Source organism: Colobus angolensis, unplaced genomic scaffold, assembly GCF_000951035.1.
Source record: "Colobus angolensis palliatus isolate OR3802 unplaced genomic scaffold, Cang.pa_1.0 Scaffold268, whole genome shotgun sequence".
NCBI classification, from domain to species: Eukaryota; Metazoa; Chordata; class Mammalia; order Primates; family Cercopithecidae; genus Colobus; species Colobus angolensis.
The window spans coordinates 135,069-153,573 of NW_012115910.1; the positions used below are offsets into that span (position 1 = coordinate 135,069).

The window sequence follows — 18,505 nt, forward strand, 5'->3', positions numbered from 1 at the left end:
TAGTAAGTTGCCCTACTGTGATCAAGCACACAGTATTTCATAGATTTCTATGGTGAGCATCAGCTTCAATTATCAAATCCATATTCAGGTTTCACTTTACAGATGTGCTCAGCAATATACCAACTTGTTATACAAATGATTCTAATTCAAAATAAATTAAGAATAAAAAATTTATGAGATGATTTACCAAACATATTTTTGGGAGGAGATTAGTCATAATAATAACACATAGTATCTACTTTTTAAATAAAAATCTACACATAGTACCTACTTTTGTCAAGCACTATTTTAAGAGCTATGAAACCATTTATTCCTTATAGCAACTTAATGAAATAGATACTGTAATCATCTCCCTTTAAAACATGAGGAAGGAGTAAAAAATGGAACAGAGGATACTAGAGGCTGGGGAGGATAGGGAGAGATTTGTTAAAGGATACAAAATTGCAGCTAGACATCAGAAATAAGTTATAGCTTCTATACCACTGTAGGATGACTATACTTAACAATATTATAGAATTTCAAATAGGTAGGAGGAGGATATTGAATGTTCCCAATACAAAGAAATGCTAAATGTTTGAGATGATGGATATGTAATAACCCTGATCTGATCAGTATATGTTATATGTATTAAAATATCACTATGTACCCCATGAATATGTACAACTATGGTCAATTTAAAAAATAAAGAAACATGAAGAAACAGAGGCATCAAGAAATTCAGTAATTTAAAATACAAATAAGTTTTCACAACTAGAAAGAGTAGGGTCAGATGTGGAACTCATCCTTGCAGGCCGCGGATTCCATGTTTCTAACAATTATTCAATGCTTAAGACATTTTCTGGAATTATGCACTATCAGAAACATATGAAGATATGTGCAGTTTCCTTAACATTATACTAGTTATAGGGTCACCTGTTTCTTTCCCACTGATTCTAGCCAGTGAGTGTGTCTTGGAATATTTAAAAGGGGGAACACAAAATGTTTTACCAAAACATATAAGACATCAAAAGAACAACTGAATATTTTTTCACAGCAAAGATACTTTTGTGTAATGTAGATTTAAGTAAAGAATTATAGTCTGTTTCTCATTTCCCAAGATAAGGTTTTCAAAAATCATACATTAGTTTTTCTTCCATTTGTTCTGACCTTTGTTATCACATCAAACTGATATTTTATGAGAGTTCTATATGGCATATATTACGTGAAGGTTTTAAATTTCATTCTGTTGCCCTATATTTCAGACAGAAGATTTTGTGTTACAACTTTTAAGGCCAGACACTATATTTGGAAGACCCATGAATAATGAGAAAGGCAAACAATATTATTTGAAGTAGTCAGAAAATAAAAAATGTTAAGAATTGGGATTCTAAATTCTGATATTCCTATAATGTTTTCCTTTCAATACTCTTCTCCTTTAGTTTTCTCATTTATACAAGAGGAATATATTTTTTCTAAATTAAAAATTTTTTAAATCATGTTATTACACATGATGACATCAGCAAAAAAAATGAAAGATAAGACAATTTAAAAAATAAGGGTAATAGCAAATATCCACATTCATAATAAATGCTCTAGAAATAAATTTATAGTAAGAAAATGGCTTATTACATTTCATAGATAAGGACATAATTTTATATTAGTTTATATTATAATTAATGGTTGTGGATAAGTACTCAAAAACTTAGAAAATTTTGTGCTCAAGAATTAAGAAAGCTGAGAAACACTAAGGAATGTCTCTTTTTCTGGAAGTGGTCTTTTAAGTTCTGTTCTAAAATTATAGTTTTTTGGGTTCTTTGGTACATTACAGTAATGTAAACATAAACTAAGAAAAGATCTGCTAAAAATTATTTGAAGATACATTTTTCAGATTGTCTAGCTTATTTCATAGATTCAGGTCTATTTTCTTATCAGCTTTTCGATTGTTACTTGCTGTGATATATATATATGTATATATGCACATACACACACATATATACACACACATATGTATACACACACACACACACACACATATGTATATGTATCCTTCTCTTTTTAACCTGAATCCACTAGCGCATTACTGTAACTAACAATTTCCATAATGGGGAGAAAGTTCTGAACAACCAGACTTACATGTTTTTCTGCTGCAGAGTAGAAACAGAGAACAGTAGAATATGAAAAACTCAAGTTCAGTGTTTACTGGTCAGAAAAGCTGTTTTTGTTTTTGTTTTAAATGCTAGGTTTAGTTCCAATATGCAACTGACTTATTTTTTATACTTTTATATTAGGTACATTGAGCAATATTCTTTTTTCTCTTTCTTGGAATAAAAAAAATTTATTTAGAAACTACTTAAAATAGAAAAAAAAAAAAAAAAAGCCTGTCAGGAACCATCAGGTGGAAAATGAGTTGCTAATAAAACAGAATTTTAGGTAACAAAAGTCTAAAAACCACAAAAAAAGAAATAGCACCACTGTCATTGGAACAATGGCTATTTACTTGCATTTTTTGGCACTGTCAATCACTGAATCTGGATTTTTCTCTCAATTCCACACAGAGCATCCATTAAACAATTTTGTTATAAACTGTTTACTTTTTACACACATTTTAGGACAAGCTATCTCCAGACACAAAGGGGCTAAACAATCTCAGTGAGTGACACGTATTTTGCAAACTTTTGCCAAACAAAAGGATGGAATAGGTTGTGCACAAATCTAATGAGGGAGAGTTAAGGAATAACACAGTTTAAATATTAATAATTCAGACATGGTACTGCATTTTCTGTAAAAGAAAATGAACGTTTAGTAACACACTAATACATTTTGTCTCTTAAGAGATTAGTGTACAGGGCCGGGCGCGGTGGCTCAAGCCTGTAATCCCAGCACTTTGGGAGGCCGAGACGGGTGGATCACGAGGTCAGGAGATCGAGACCATCCTGGCTAACACGGTGAAACCCCGTCTCTACTAAAAAAAAATACAAAAAACTAGCCGGGCGAGGTGGCGGGCGCCTGTAGTCCCAGCTACTCGGGAGGCTGAGGCAGGAGAATGGCGTAAACCCGGGAGGCGGAGCTTGCAGTGAGCAGAGATCCAGCCATTGCACTCCAGCCTGGGTGACAGAGCAAGACTCCGTCTCAAAAAAAAAAAAAAAAAAAAAAAGAGATTAGTGTACAGATAAAGTATTCAGAGAACTGGAGAGCTGTGGACAGCAGATACCAAACACACCCCAGCCTTGCAGAACCCAAGGTAACCACAGCCTTCCCTGCTTACTCCCTTTGCCAGAGGTCCACAAAGAACTTACAGTGTGCCCACCTGCCTGCTGCACTTCCAACTCTAAGCTGCAAACTTTAAGAACCCAAAGAGGTGTCCCCAGTGGGCAAGGGGAGCAGAGAAGAGAAGCAATGTTACAGTAGATAGTTGGGCAGACATGAGCAAGGCGGGAGAGAGCCCCTCCCTCAGGAATGTCAGGCAACCATCAGGTGATGGTCAGGTGGTTATTAAACTGTCTAAAATAATAATTGGTCTTAGCACCAGGAAAAGACAGTCTCCCAATGGATAAAAAAAACACCTGAAGCTGGTGATCAGAGGCTTCCCGTTAAGATCTCAGGAATTGGGTGAGTGGGCTCAAGCATGCACATTAAGAGGCAAAATGGCAGAATTTAACTGGTATATGACCTTCTCAGGAACAATCTACTGGTAAAGGAAAAATGCCTCAAGTGAGCATGCACACAACTTCAGTAAACACACTGCACATATCTCCCCTCCCAAGTGCTGGCAGGTCACACTGCACATGTGTACAGCCTGCTCCAACAGAAAATTAAGGGAAGAGAAATACAAACGCCTTAACCAGGCCAATGTATAAAACCTCAAGTCAAGGGCCAAACAGGGCACTTGGATCTCTTAAGTTGCCTGCTTGGCCTTTTCCAAAGTATACTTTACTTCTTTTGTTCCTGCTCTAAAACTTTTTAATAAACTCTTACTCCTGCTCTAAAACTTGCCTCGGTCTCCCCCTCTGCCTTAAACCTACTTCTTCCCCTCAGCCAAATTCTTTCCTCCAACGAGGCAAGGATCAAATTTGCTGCAGACCTCTATGGATTCACCACTGGTGACATGTTAAATGTGAAACTAAAGGATGGTAAAATGGGAAACAACCTCCATTCAATGTCAGAGATGTGAGGAAATCCCCAAAAGTGCTGTTAGATGAAAGAATTGGACACACCTCATTTCCCAAAAAAGCGTAATACATAGACATTTCAGAGATAACTGGAAAAATTCCCAGAGAAATCCTCAATGAAAATAGAGCTCTTCAACCCAAAAATCTCAGGGCTGAAACACACCTTGTGTTCATCCAGGCAACAATGCCTCTTGCTGTTTAGCAGGGATGCAGTTTGTCAAAGACTCCAAATGACTTTACAGAGCAACCTTTAGAACTTTCCTTTTGGGCCAAAGTCTAGACCTGTGAGGTTGCAAGTAGCCCTGTAAGGCCTGTGATGACACCAGGTTCCAAAGGTTCTGAGGTCTGGCCCTTCCTTCCAACATACAATGTCAAACACATAAGATGTCCTGACGTGTTACATTTGATATTTTGAATATGGAAGTATATTTTACATACTCTTAAGGCATTAACTTATTACAAAATTCTCTACCAAGGTTTCACATTAGGTTAAAATTCAACTCAGTCTTTACATTTCTGTACCGAGGTCTCCACCTCAGCATATTACCTAACACCTTCTCCAGCAATCAGTGTTACCTGCATGCACATGGTGAGCCCTATGGTCAGCCTCTTTGTTTCCCAGGTGAACTAACTAGATGTTACCGTTGCTCTGCCACACAGTAAAAGCTCCTAACTCAAACTCACCAGAAAAGGAGTGAAACTCTGCAAAGTGCGCTCTAAAAAGAGGTACTTTATGCTTATAAAAAGAAACTAGTGAGTTTTCTAAGAATAATAAAAGAGAGTATTTAACAGTTAAGCACAAGATTTGGAGTGCAGAATTCCGATAAGGCTCTGCTGGTTCAGGTTGTTAAAACTCTTCTTGTTCCTCCTGTGGGCCCCCTTCATCGGATATCACGAAGTCTTCATCTGTGGCATAGAGAATGTCTACAGTCGCCTGCAATGCAGGGTCATTGTGCCCCTTGTTCTGCTGGCAAATCAATTCATTGTTCCTTAGCTTTCTGAAGTACAAATCTCTTTCTCCAAGCCTTCAATGGCAAGTTTCAATACACTGACCTGCTAGCGTCAATTTGACCACGCAGCACTCCTACTGCCTGCATCAGGATTCTTTTATACCACCCTGGGGCCAGCCTTAGAAGCTGCAGTTATTTGTGGAAATGGTCCTCCGTGGAGCTGGATTGCCAGAGCTGAGAAGTTACTTCGGTTTATTCAGAACTGGAGCAACAAAATGGAGGGAGCCACTTCAGTTTCTTGACCTTGTCCGGCAGCCACAGGGGTATAGTCTTTTTCATTGTAGTTTGCATGAAAAAACTCCTTAAACTACTGAATGAATTCAAAATTGTCCTGAAACTTTCCTTTTACTAATTGTCCACAGAAATCATTTTGTCAGCACCCACCCTCTTGAAAATACTGCTTGTAGTATTTCAAAGTTCTGGATGTATTCATAGAATTTCACCTTCTTCAAGGCAATGGAGCCAGGGAGCTGAATGACCATAAAGTGAAGATAAGCAGCCCCAAGCACAGTTGTTCTATCTTTGTCAAATTCAACTTCAGGAGACTCATTGATCCAGGCCAGTATGTCATGTAGAATTAGGTTGTCATTGGTGACTGATGTCAAGTATATATTCACTGCCAATTCTTCCAATCAAATTATTCACTGTAAACCTTTTAGGAAAAGAGTTCTAAAAAAAGTATTGGGATCTAGGGCTACATAAAAGTATTTTGTTCTTATTTATATGTACCTTTAAATGTTTTCTTTTTCAGTAAAAGATTAATGTGCCTGTACTTATTCTAAAAAAGAAAACATATTCAATGTGCTCTTCCAGGTTAATAGACAAGTCAAATAGACTCACTTTCTTTATGAACCCATAGTGTATCACTGATCTAGCCATTACTGTTTCCCTGAGAGGAAAATTCCCTTTACACTCATCACATTTTTGGAGCATTAAGAGTGGAACCAGAGGGCCTTAGGTGAGGTGAACGTGCTGCCAGTGGAGGTGAGCAGGGAGGAAATTTCCAAACCAAAGCAGTGGCAGAAATTGTTGGAGAGAGAATAGTTGCTTCAGCAAGTCCAGAGATCTCTTGTGATGCACCCTGCTCTGCAGAATAACAAAAGAGCAGTGTATTCCAGCCAACAATAGAATGGGTGATAATCCAATGATGTTACAACACACACATGTATATACACACACACATGCGCATACAGACCTGTGCACATATACACACACAGATATGTACAATATGTGTGTATTTATAACTGAAGTTAAACCATTAAGCAATAAATATGCAGTCCTATTTTTCTACCCTCTCTTTTCTAATATCCTTCAAACAGATGATGTTTTGTAAGATTTTCAATTATTTTCAATAATTTTAAAAAATCACAAACAGAACAAATATGCAGGCTGAATTATTTATCAATCCCCTATTTTACATGTGGTTGTAAATAAGCAATGTATTGTATAGAGATTTCAGCATCTTCGATGTTAAAGTAAACATATAGCTGCTCCTCATTTTTACAAGAGTGTATTTACAATATGTGTGTGCAAGTTGTATATTTAAATTAAAAATAACATCTTCTTTGGTAATCGTTTTTAAAACTAAATTTGTGGCACATTAGAAAGAATGTTTTTAAGCAAAATTGTTTTTTAGTTTGTATTCTCTAAAACATCAGAATTTTACTTTGAAGGATTTCAAAACTTACAAGGATATTCATATTTTGCCTCTAAAATAAATAACTTAGATGGAAAAATTTGAATTTGAAAATTTCTTTTTACCACGAAATTTGAAGTTTTAATGCCATTTTATTTTTACAGATTTTCTTTGAAACATGATATTGGCTACTGGAAAGAGTTAAGACCCTTCATGAAAATATGATTTTTGTGATGCAACTTACATATGAGGTAGAGGAGGCATTGATTCCTGTGCCCATTAACTAAGGAGATTTTATGAAACAATTTTTAACAAGGGCCACAGTCAGTACTGGGAGTGCGGTCAGGCATGCCTCCCTCCTCACTGGGCCCACCAGAAGCGTTCAGGGTTCTAGGAGAAACATGCGCAGGTGTGCAGAGGATGTCACAAGGGAAGAAGGGCCAGGGTGGGAAACCCAGCACAGGGGGCCTGGCCTCACAGGGGAGTCGGAGAAGGTTTTCTGAGGAAGCTTTGTCCAAGCCGATATCCTTCCTGTTCTGTGTGCTCCAGCACAAGACCTGCAGGAGGAGCCCCCTGAGCAAGGCCGACCTAGACCAACCGGGTGGATTCCCTTGGCAGTGAAGGGGAGCATGGCCTGAGGAACTGAGGGCGGTCTCAGAAGGACGGCATCAGAGGAACTCTCACCGTTTCTATCATGAATGCTTACAGTTTGATATCAGCATGGGGGTTGTGACTGGGTGATCTTGGGAAGGGTCTGTCAGCGGTTCAGGGGCTTGCTCGAAATTGGACGCTGTCTAATAGAGGAGGCTTTTCTATTGTTTGATATCTCAAGGAATCTTATCTAGAAGAGGGCAGAGGACCGCCAGGAGAAAACCGCTGCTGGTAATGAGGTAGATGCTGCCCATTTTCACGAAGTGAGTGCAGTGCTATGGATTTTAGGGGGTGGCAAAGTGACTTTGATATATTTTGTCTGTGCAGATCTCTGTTAGACTCACTGTGGGTGTCTCCGTGGGGATCTCTGTGTTGCTTTTGAAGAGTCTCTGTGTGAGTCTCTCTCGGGGATTTCTGGGGGGGTTCTTCTAGGGGGTCTTTGTGGGGGGGATCTCAGTCAGATTCTCTGTTGGGGTCTCTGGGGATCACTACGGGGAATCTCTGAAATATTGATGAATGTGGGGTCTCTGTGGGAATCTCTGAGTGTTGGGGTCTACTGGGGGTCCCTGTGGAGTTCCTCTACTGCAGGTCCCAGGATCCTGGGTCCCACAGATGTTAGGCCCACACTGGAGTTGCCCAGGTCACCACCCCAAACAGGACTTGGCTCCAGCAGTAATTGGGACACCCAGAGTGACACCAGGGCATGTTCAAAACAGGTCCCCAACTTGGGTCCTACCAGGCCTGGGTACAGGATTGTCCCCTTGTCCTCAACCTCCACAACCCCTGCAGGTGCAGCGGTCTCCTGGGGCAGAAGGCCCCTGGGCAGATCCCTCTGAGGAATTGGCTCCTGCCTGCCCTGCCCTTGCTCCTGCCTTCCCTGGGGATGGCCAGGAAGGACCCAGCACCAGGACGGAGGGAGCACAGGACTGGGCCATGTGGGGACTGTCCCTGCCAACCATGTGACCAGATTCTCTGAGCCCCAATGTGTCCCCTGCAAGCACATGGGCCTGGAACCATAGATGTGCTGTGTGACCCAGGCCAACCCTTGCCTTCTGGGTTCCCCTCCCCCGGGAGTGGCACTGACCACTTTTGCTTGTAATGGTCACCAGACTGTGAGGACCCTGGTTACAGCTGCAGGCAGCTTTTGGATCCTGCACTTGCAATCTTAGGCTCGTCTTCCCTGATTCTTTTCCCACCTCCCACCCTGAACCTAAGGTCCTCTCCTATGGTTCCTGACCACAGACTCCTACCAGAGGGGCAGGCAGCAGCCCTGGGTGCCTCCTGAAATGGACACCCCACACTAGTGGGCTGGGAGACTGCTCTGGGGAGTGAGGCCGGGGATGGCAGACATGAACCCAGGGGTGTTATCAAGGTTGAACCAAGTGTTGGCAGGGCCCAAGTCCATCCCAGAACTCAGCATGCAGGAAAGTGTCTGGGGAGGGTGTCATCTCTTCCCCACCAGGAGATCCTGGAAAGAGCAGTCCTGCCTCTGACCCAGGGCCAGCACAGGACACCTCCACTTTCCCAGACTACTGTGGGGCAGGGAGGTTTCTGGGATCCATCACTCCTGGAGCCTACCACCCCCTCAGTCCGTGAGGCCCCTGCAGACCCAGTTCCTACAGCAGCACAGAAGTCACCTTAGTGAGAATGGGGGTTGCAGTGAGCCAGAGCCCGGGTGGAATCTCCAAAGGGTTTGCTATCATCACACGTCCTGAAGGCTCTGAGTCATGATCCAGTTTGGAAATCAGACACAGTGTGGGGACAGGGAGAACATGGGGTCTTCCAGGTCCCTGTCAGCCTCCTCCTGGCCCAGTCATTCTGGGAGCCACACTCAGGAGGAGCTGACACTGAGCCCTTTCCTGTGCCCTAGCATGGCACAGACAGAGGCTACCACCTCTGCAGGGAAAGCAGGTACATTGGAAACTTCTCCGTGGAAGACAGGAACACATGGGAACTCTGATGATCCATGCAGGACAGGTTTGTTATGTAGGTGTCCAGTGTTATTTGAGTAAAACCCCCTGACTCTCCCAGGAGAGGTGTGAGAAGCCTGAGCTGGTTCAGGAAGCAAGACACATCTGTGTAGACCTCAGTTCCTGTGGCTGTGGGTGGGGCCACCGGAGGTGCTTGCCACTCGTGGCCTGTGGTGGTGGGGACCAGCTGGGAAGACAGGCTCCCTGGGAGGTGGGAGCCCAACTGCTGTCTCTATCTCTGATGCCCTTGTTTTTGACAGGACAGCTGTGGCCCTTGGGGGTGGCTTTGGGGCTGCAGGCCAGGGATCTCATCTCTCTGCTGTGTTCCTGGTAGTAGTGACTCTTGTGGCAGCAGCAAGGCACATGCTTCTGGGCATGGAGGTCGCCTTTGTGGCAATTGATCTCTGAGGGACCACGTCCCTGCTGAAGCCCCAATTGTCCACCAGGATTTGACCCACAACTCTGATGATGGCCTGGGCTGCGCTTCATTAGTCATGCTGTCCATAAACAACCTTGATGGATCAGACTTCTAGCTCTGGACCGCATCTGCCCCAGGCTTGCCTTTCTGAAGTATGTCTTCCTGCCCTGCACCTCTTTTCCTGGGGTGTAGACTGTCAGGGGAAGTCAGAGATCCTGAATGGAGGGACCGGCTGAAGCCATGGCCAAAGAACATAAGTTGTGAAGATTTCATGGACATGTATTCGTTCCCTAAATTAATACTTTTATAATTTCTTATGCATGTCTTTACTGCAATCTCTGAACATAAATTGTGAAGATTTCATGGACATTGATAACTTCCCCAGTCAATACTCTTGTAATTTCCTATGCCTGTCTTTACTTCAATCTCTTAATCCTGTCATCTTCATAAACTGAGGATGTATGTTGCCTCAGGACCCTGTGGTGACTGTATTATCTGCACAAATTGTTTGTAAAGCCTGTGTGTTTGAACAATATGAAATCTGGGCACCTAGAAACGAACAGGATAACAGCGATTTTCAGGGAACAAGGGAGATAACCATAAAGTCTGACTGCCTGTGGGGCCAGGTAGAACAGAGTCATATTTCTCTTCTTTCAGAAAACACATAGGAGAAATATCGCTGATTTCTTTTCTCAGCAAGGAATAACCCTGGGAAAACGAATGCATTCCCAGGGGGAGTTCTCTAAAATGGCCGCTCTGGGAGCATCTGTCTTATGCAGTGGTAGATAAGGGATGAAATACACCCTGGTCTCCTGCAGCACCCCCAGGCTTGCTAGGATTAGAAAATACTAGCCTAGCGAATTCTGGTCAGACCAGTTGTCTGCTCTCAAACGCTGTTTCCTGTTAAGATGTTTATCAATGACAATGCACACACAGTGGGACATGAAACCTCCTCCTCAGCAATTCTAATTTCGCCCTGGCCTTGTGATCTTGCTCTGCCCCCATTTGCCTTCTGATATTTTATTGCCTTTTGAAGCATGTGATCTCTGTGACCCACACCCTATTCATACACGCCCTCCCCTTTGAAATTCCTAATACAAACTTGCTGGTTTTGTAGCTCGGGGAGATCACGGAACCTGCCGACATGTGATGTCACCCCCAGACACCTAGCTGTAAAATTTCTCTCTTTCGTACTCTTTCTTTTTATTTCTCAGACCAGCCAACACGTAGGGAAAATAGAAAAGAACCTACGTCGAAATATTGGGAGCTGGTTCCCCTGATAGTAGACCCTGTGAACGGTGATTGAGCTTTCTCCAGAAGTTGCACTCTGGTGGTGCCTCTCCCTTCTCTGGCTGAGGCTGGTCATATTTCCTTTATTGTTTGTCTCCTATTTCCCTGGCATGGGCAGGGTGGCTCCTCTAACTGGCTTCAGAGGTCCTGGGTCCCTTGCACCTATGTCCCTGCTCCCCTGGTCTGGGCCTCCTGCAGGCCTCGCCCTTGTACACAGAGCCCAGCATCTTCTGACTCTTCTGTGGGGCCTTCACTTTTGGGCTCACAGGCTCCTGCTGCCCCAGTCTGTCCCCTCCCTTCCATAGGAGGGCACATGGCCCCTGGGAAGCTGTCGTGTTCCTCCTACCGAACACACTCTGGGTGGTGGACAGTGGGGCATTAGTGGGTGGCCTGTCTATGGCTGGGAGCATATTCACTTTGTGGCCTGGAAGGCACAGGTCTGTGGGGCCCTCCTGGAGGAGGATGCTGGAGACACGGCCAGGCACCTGCTCCTCTGAGTCCACCTGCACTGTGAGCGCAATCTCACTGACCGCCTGTGCTTTCACACACAGCTGCCCTGGATCCTGGGCAACACAGATTGTAGACACTGAGGTCTACAGACACCAGTCTACACTAGTGTAGACACTAGTGGTCCCCACAGCCCCTGTGCTCCTCAGGTCCACCTGAACACTTCCTGAACTTGCCCTCACACTGGCTCCCAAGGTGGCTTCCCAAGCAGGGGGCTTCTCCTCCTCGGCCTCCAGTGCTTCCAGGGCGTCTTTGGCCCTTGCCCACTGGGACCCTATGCAGAACTCTTGCAGGGCTCTGTTATGACAGGGGTTTCCTGGGGACATGCTCTCAATCTCAAGCCATGTCTCATTCCCAGCCATTTCTTAACCCCTCAAGGTTGGATTTCCCAGACCCCAGGACAGTCCTGCTCTGCCAGGTTCTGCCTACAAGGCTGCAGATGGGGGACTGAGAAGACGCCCTGTCCTCCTGTCCAGTCAGAGAGGCCTCTAATTGCTTATGGGTGCCAGTTGACTGGGACCATCTTGGAGCCCTCTGGCCTTCCTCCTGCTCAGGTGGTGGGGCAGGGACAGGGCAACTCACAGTGGGGCTGACTTGCCTGTTGTTCTGTTGTCTCCTGGATCATTCTGGGGAGGTTTTTCCAATAAAATGACAAACTTGGCTACAGATTCAACCTGAGATTCCCAGGAGGCCCCGAGGGAAAATGTGGAGTGTGGGAGAGGTGGGGGCTGAGCCTTACCTGATAGAACATTTATGGGCTATAGGGACTGGAGGTCTGGACCCCACCTGTGCCACACATGGAACCTGAAAAGATGTGCTTCCAGCATCTGCCGGGTGCAGGGATGAAGGAAGGAAAGCTCCTGGGAGGTGTTCACGTGGGCTTTCCCACCCCTCCAGGATGTCAGCTTCCCCAGTTTCCTGTGGGTGTCAGACTTGGGAACAGCACGTTTGGCCATGAGCCAGGAGTGACATGCAGACACAGGGATCCAGCCCTCCTTGATCTCCCCCACCTTCCTGTCCAGATGGACCTGCAGCTTGTTTTCCAAATGCTTTCTGTCTGGGTCCCTGGGTGTAGAACTTACTGATTGGTACTTCCAGGGCTTCCTGAAGTCACCTTCTGCCTCCTCCTTGTCTTTCTCCAGAACCTTCACTGAATTCCTTCCTGTGCCTTGATCCTGGCTTGGTTGTGGCTCTAGTTTGGACCCTAAGCACCTCTTCCCAGAGAACCTTCCAGAGCTCCTGAACCCTGTCTTCTGCATATCCTTCCTGCCCTTTCCTGCAAATTCAGAAGACTGGGAGGGCAAGAGGATGCCCTGTGTGTCTTCCGCCTGACCCTGGGGCCTCCCTGGGAATTCCCCCTCAGGTTGCAGAGGTCTCCAGATGGAATCTGCTGGGAGGGCCATGGGACTGCTCCTGGTGCATGGCACTACTTCTTTGCCACCGGTGCTCTGGGATCTCAGTGCTGGAGGCAACCCCAGGAAGAATGGAGGCTGACTTGGGGCTCTGGAAAGCTGGTCTCTTCTGGGGAGGGTGGGCAGTGGACTGGCTCAGGACGGCCTGAGAATTTTTTAGAAGAAAGGGAAAAGCCCTCTTCCACTTTGGTCACTTCTACAAGGGCCATTCAAGACACTCCATCCCACTGGGGATGACAGACTGTGCCCTCTCATTGGATGTAGGGCAAGATGCCCCACAGAACCTGATCTGGGGTGGAAAAGAGCACAATAGGCTTGGGATAAGGGGTGAGAAGTGGGACTGCTTCTGGATCCCAGCCAGAGGTGGGGGCTGGGACTGGGGCCAGGCTGAAGTGAAAGGTTGGATCTGAGCCATGTGTGGGGCTGGGGCTGTGCCTGGGAAAGCTGTGAGGATGCCTCAACCTCAGGTTCACCTTGAAGAGAAGTGGAGGCTTTATCCAATGGTACAGAGTACACATTCTGTGAGGAAGGGTTCCTAGAAACCCAGGCCGTGGCCAGCAGGGACTCCCTATTGAAAGAGGGGAGAAGAGGTCTCAGAAGAGCTGGCTGCATTTCCACTGTAAGTGGTCCCCCATGGACGTGGCATCAGAGACCTGCTGAGGATCAGGCAGCTGGTGTGGTTGTCACATTCCAGAAGGGATTTAGAGTCGTGATGTCCCACTCCTTCCCCAGTGATGTCATCTGCAGGTAGTCTGCCTTTCTTTCTCCTGCCACATCTTCATCACTGCTCTCTTGGTGATGAGAGTTTCCAGCAGCTTCTGCATGTCGGGGTGGATGAATGTGCAGGCACCTACCTCCATCTGCCTGGGTTTGGGGTCTCCCCAGAAGGAAGCCTCTAGGGGGTGGTCAGGAAGATGCTGTTGCTGGGACTTGCCATGTGAGCAAATGGAGAGGCCCCAGGTGGTGGCAGCCTCCCTCCAGCAGGAGAGGTCCCAGATGGGATCACTGGAGCACCCAAAGCCAGAGATCACCCTGGTTGGAGAAGGCAGCCCCTGGTTGTGTAAAAGGCAGCTCTGGGGGATGGGGCATATTGTGGAGCCACACTGAAATTCAGCCAGGCTGGAGTTGGGTGGAGGTGGAGAGGAGGCCATGGGAACATGGGGCTGTGGTGAAAGAGGAAAAAGCACATGTGGCTGAGGTTCAGGGTGTTTTAGGGGTAACAAGGGCTCTGGTGACCTGGAGGTACTCAGGGTTGAGTGTGGTCAAAAAGGCTCTAAGGTGGTCGTTGCGCCTGGTGACAGGGTGGAGGCCAGAGTAGCTGGGAGAGCCCTTGTTGACAAGCTGGTGGGAAATGGACATTGCATGCATTTCCCATGCAGTTGGTGGGCCTTAGCAGGCGCTGGTTGGTACATGTCACCATGGGGTCTCCACCTAAGGGTAGGTGAGAGCCACCCTCCCCAGTGAGCTTTCTCAGGTGGCTACAGTAGACATGAAGCACAAGCTGCAGCTAGGGGCAGGTGGGGCTGGGAGGTCAGGAACTCCTCCACCTCCCCCACTGCTGACTTCACAAAGTTCTGTCTATGTCAGCCTCAGGGCTTCAGTCCATTCCTGTTCCCTTTCCAGGACCTCCCCCTCCCAGGTCACCACCTGGCCCCAGGGTTGCATCAGAGGCCCTGGTATAAAGGAGGACATGGAGAGAAGGGGGAGTCTCCTTATCTTTCCAGAGGGTTGATCAGGCCCCCAGTCTCCCCCAGCTCCCTCAGGAGGATTCTGCAAGCTGGAAGTTAGGAGACGGGGTTAATTCTGCAAGCTGGAAGTTAGGAGACGGGGCAAATTTCACAGGAGGCTGAGTGGCTGTCTCTTTATGGGACACCATGGGGAACTAGACCCTGAAACCCACGCATCTGTGTCCAAGGCCACATAGCCCCAATGGTGACAGCAAGGTGTGCACTGTGCAGAACTTTTGTCATTTGCAAAAAGTGCTTCCATGTACACCCCCTCATGGGTGTCACAACCATCTAGTCGGGAGAGCGGACGGGGTGGTCTCTAAGAAGAGTCAGCCATGGCCGAGGAGAACAGCTGTCCCCATGGACCTGGAGCCTCCCTGACCTCCCCGCATATCCTGGCAGTTCTTGGTGCCTTCCCCACAGCGCCCCCTTGTGGGCAATACCAGTTCCCGGGCCCCTGGCTTCATTCCCACAGATAATCTGAGGAGGCCCCGGGTTCTGATTTCCCTCCCAGGAGCTTCCTCTCAGGACTCTGCGAATGACTTCCTCAGGGACAGGCGATGCTCAGTCACCTCTGGGGAGTCCGCGGAGCAGTAGAGCCTCACCTTTCAGAGCTAGGATCTTCTTCCTGCTCCTGGGCCTCCCAATCTCTTTCTTTGATGGTAAGAAGCAAGCAAGAATGAGGGGCTAGGACCAGTTCTCAGTCTCCTCTCCCCAGGCCAGCTGCACACACGCAGTGCTCATGAGTAACACGGCTTTCTGCCTGTAGTTCAGGGAGCTCTGTGTGCGTTTCTTTTACTCATGTTTCATTGATGAAATGTTTTCTGTTTTCCTTCTTAGGGAAATATAAGTGGGGGTTTTGTATGTGACTCCACCCTGGATATCCCCAGTCCCTGCTCCTCTGCTGAAGGCAGACCCAGGCTCAGGCCTACAGGTGCCTCTGAGCTGCCAGTAGGATTCTGCTTCGAAGGAGGCCAGACATGAATCCAGGCTCTGGCGGGAGGCTCTCAGGGTCTCAGCACAGCTCCCAGATCACCCCACATAGAAGTGTCTGGGCCCCCAGGTACCAGCCTCGGAAAGAGGCTGATGAGCCAGAGCTGGGGCCTGTCCTCCCACAGAGACCTCACCCCTCTCCTGATCTGGTCCTTGCGGCTGAGTCCAGTGTTGGTTTTTGCCCTGATGCCTCCTGCACATGTCACAGATGGTCTGGGAGCTGGGGGTGGAATCCTCCGCCCACTCTCACCCCTGCCTGCCCTGCCCTTCCCTAGAGGGATGATGAGATTTCCCATCGCAGAAGGGTCTCTAGTTGCTTAGGAAAAGTGGGAATGAGGGAAGGAAAAGAAGAGAGAGTCTTTCTCTGTGGGGCTGGGCTGTGAGCTCCTTACCTTCCTGCTGCTCCTCTTCCTTCCAAGCGGGGGTGACGGTGGGTCACTGGGAAGGTAGGAGAGTAATAGGAAGAGAAACCCCCAGCTCCACACTCAGGTGAGAATGAAATCCACAATCTAGGGAGTGGAGCTGGGGCCCAGCCATGTGGCACTAGGGCTCTTCAGAGGAAAGAGCATTTTCTCCATCTGAAGTGCAATGTCACCTTCAAGCAACTGAGACCTGGGCATCACTTTTGGGACTAGAGACTGGGGCCCAGGCCTGCATCACAGAGCTGGTGACCTCCTCCTCACCAAGGGCTCCTGACGACAGGGCAAGGGCAGTGGGAGGAGGAGGTTGAAGCACAGCCCCGCCCTCAGGTCCCAGTTCCAGTCCCTCCACGTTCCTGGGCCCCCCAGATCTTTTCTTCCCTCTCCAGTTGCTCACCCTGTCAGAGACAGTCCTGGGTGTATTTTCTATTCTGTTTCCTGGAACACAGGTGTCACCTGGTTTTGTGGAGATCTCTGTGCCAGTCCCTCAATTTCCCATGTCTTTAAGATCTAGACTTCTAGGCCGGGCGCAGTGGCTCAAGCCTGTAATCCCAGCACTTTGGGAGGCCGAGACGGGCGGATCACACGGTCAGGAGATCGAGACCATCCTGGCTAACACGGTGAAACCCCGTCTCTACTAAAAAATACAAAAAAAACTAGCCGGGCGAGGTGGCGGGCGCCTGTAGTCCCAGCTACTCGGGAGGCTGAGGCAGGAGAATGGCGTAAACCCGGGAGGCGGAGCTTGCAGTGAGCTGAGATCCGGCCACTGCACTCCAGCCTGGGCCACAGAGTGAGACTCCGTCTCAAAAAAAAAAAAAAAAGAAAAAAGAAAAAAGATCTAGACTTCTCCCTGGAGTTTCTGTTATTTCTCCAGTTTCTTACTCTCAGGATTTCATTTGTGTGCGGCTCTAGCTTTCCCCCTTAATATGTTCTTACCCTGCATCAACTCAGACATAGAACTTACATTATTTGTAGTTTATTGATCATTGTGAATTTTGATTACAATTTTCATAGTTTTTAAAATGTTTAATATTTATTTTTGTGGGCACGCAGTAGGTGTATATTTTAATGGAGTACATGAGACACTTTCATTCAGGCATGCAGTGTGTAATCATCGCAGCATAGTAAATGAGGTGTCCATCACCTCCAACCGTTTTCCTTTGTGTTACAAACCATCCAATTATCCTCTTCATTTTTTAAATGTACAATTACGTTATTATTGACTATAGGCATTCTATTGCTGTCAAATACTATAAATACTCAATTTTATTCATTCTTTCTAATTACTTTTTTTGTCCATTAACCATCCCCACCTCTCTGCCACTGGGCCTTCCCAGCCTCTAGTAACCATCCTTCTACTCTGTATCTCCATGAGTTTGACTGTTTAATTTTTAGCTCTCACAAATAAGAGAGAACATGTGATGTTTGTTTGTCTTTCTTTGCCTGATTTCACTTAATGACCTCCAGTTCCGTCCATGCTATTGCAAATAATAGGCTCTCCTTGTTTTTCTATGGCTGAAGAGTACTCCACTGCATGTATATACCACCTTTTCTTTATCCTGTTGTCTGTTGACGAACACTCACTAGGTTGATTCAAAATCTTGGCTATTGTGAACAGTGCTAGAAGGAACATGGGAGTCCGTGTATCCCTTCAATCTACTGATTTCCTTTCTTCTGGGTACGTACCCAGCAGTGGATCATATGGTAGCTCTAGTTTTAGTTTTTGAGGAACCTCCTAACTGTTCACCATAGAAGCTGTACTGACTCACATTTCCATCAACAGTGTATGAGGGTTCCCTTTACATCCTCGCCAGCATTTGTTATTGCCTGTCTTTTAGAGAAAAAGCCATTTTAACTGGGGTGAAACGAGATCTCATTGTGGTTTTGATTGCCTTTCTCTGGTATCAGTGATGTTGAGCACCTTTTCATATACCTGTTTGCCATTCATATGTCTTCTTTTGAGAAATGTCTGTTCAGATGTTTTATGTATCTTTTTAAAACTATTTTATTTTAACTTCTGGGGTACATGTGCAGGATGTGTAGGTTTGTTGCATAGGTAAATGTGTGCCATGGTGGTTTGCTGTACCTGTCAACCCATCATGTAGGTATTAAGCCCGGTATGCATTAGCTATTTTTCCTGATGATCTCTCCTGCTTCTGACAGGCCCTAGAGTGTGTTGTATCCCTGCCTGTGTGCATGCGTTCCCTTTGGTCGGCTCCCACTTATAAGTGAGAACATGTGGTGTTTGGTTTTCTGTTCCTATGTTAGTTTGCTGAGGATAATGGCTTCCAGCTTCATCCATGTCCCTGCAAAGGACATAATCT

General features: G+C 46.4%; 2 pseudogenes; both read right to left on the reverse strand.

The window, feature by feature from the left end:
* Nucleotides 1-4,995: 4,995 nt before the first annotated feature.
* Nucleotides 4,996-7,425, reverse strand: LOC105515709 (annotated as a pseudogene).
* Nucleotides 7,426-9,502: 2,077 nt separating this feature from the next.
* On the reverse strand, nucleotides 9,503-16,382 carry LOC105515710 (annotated as a pseudogene).
* Nucleotides 16,383-18,505: the final 2,123 nt, after the last annotated feature.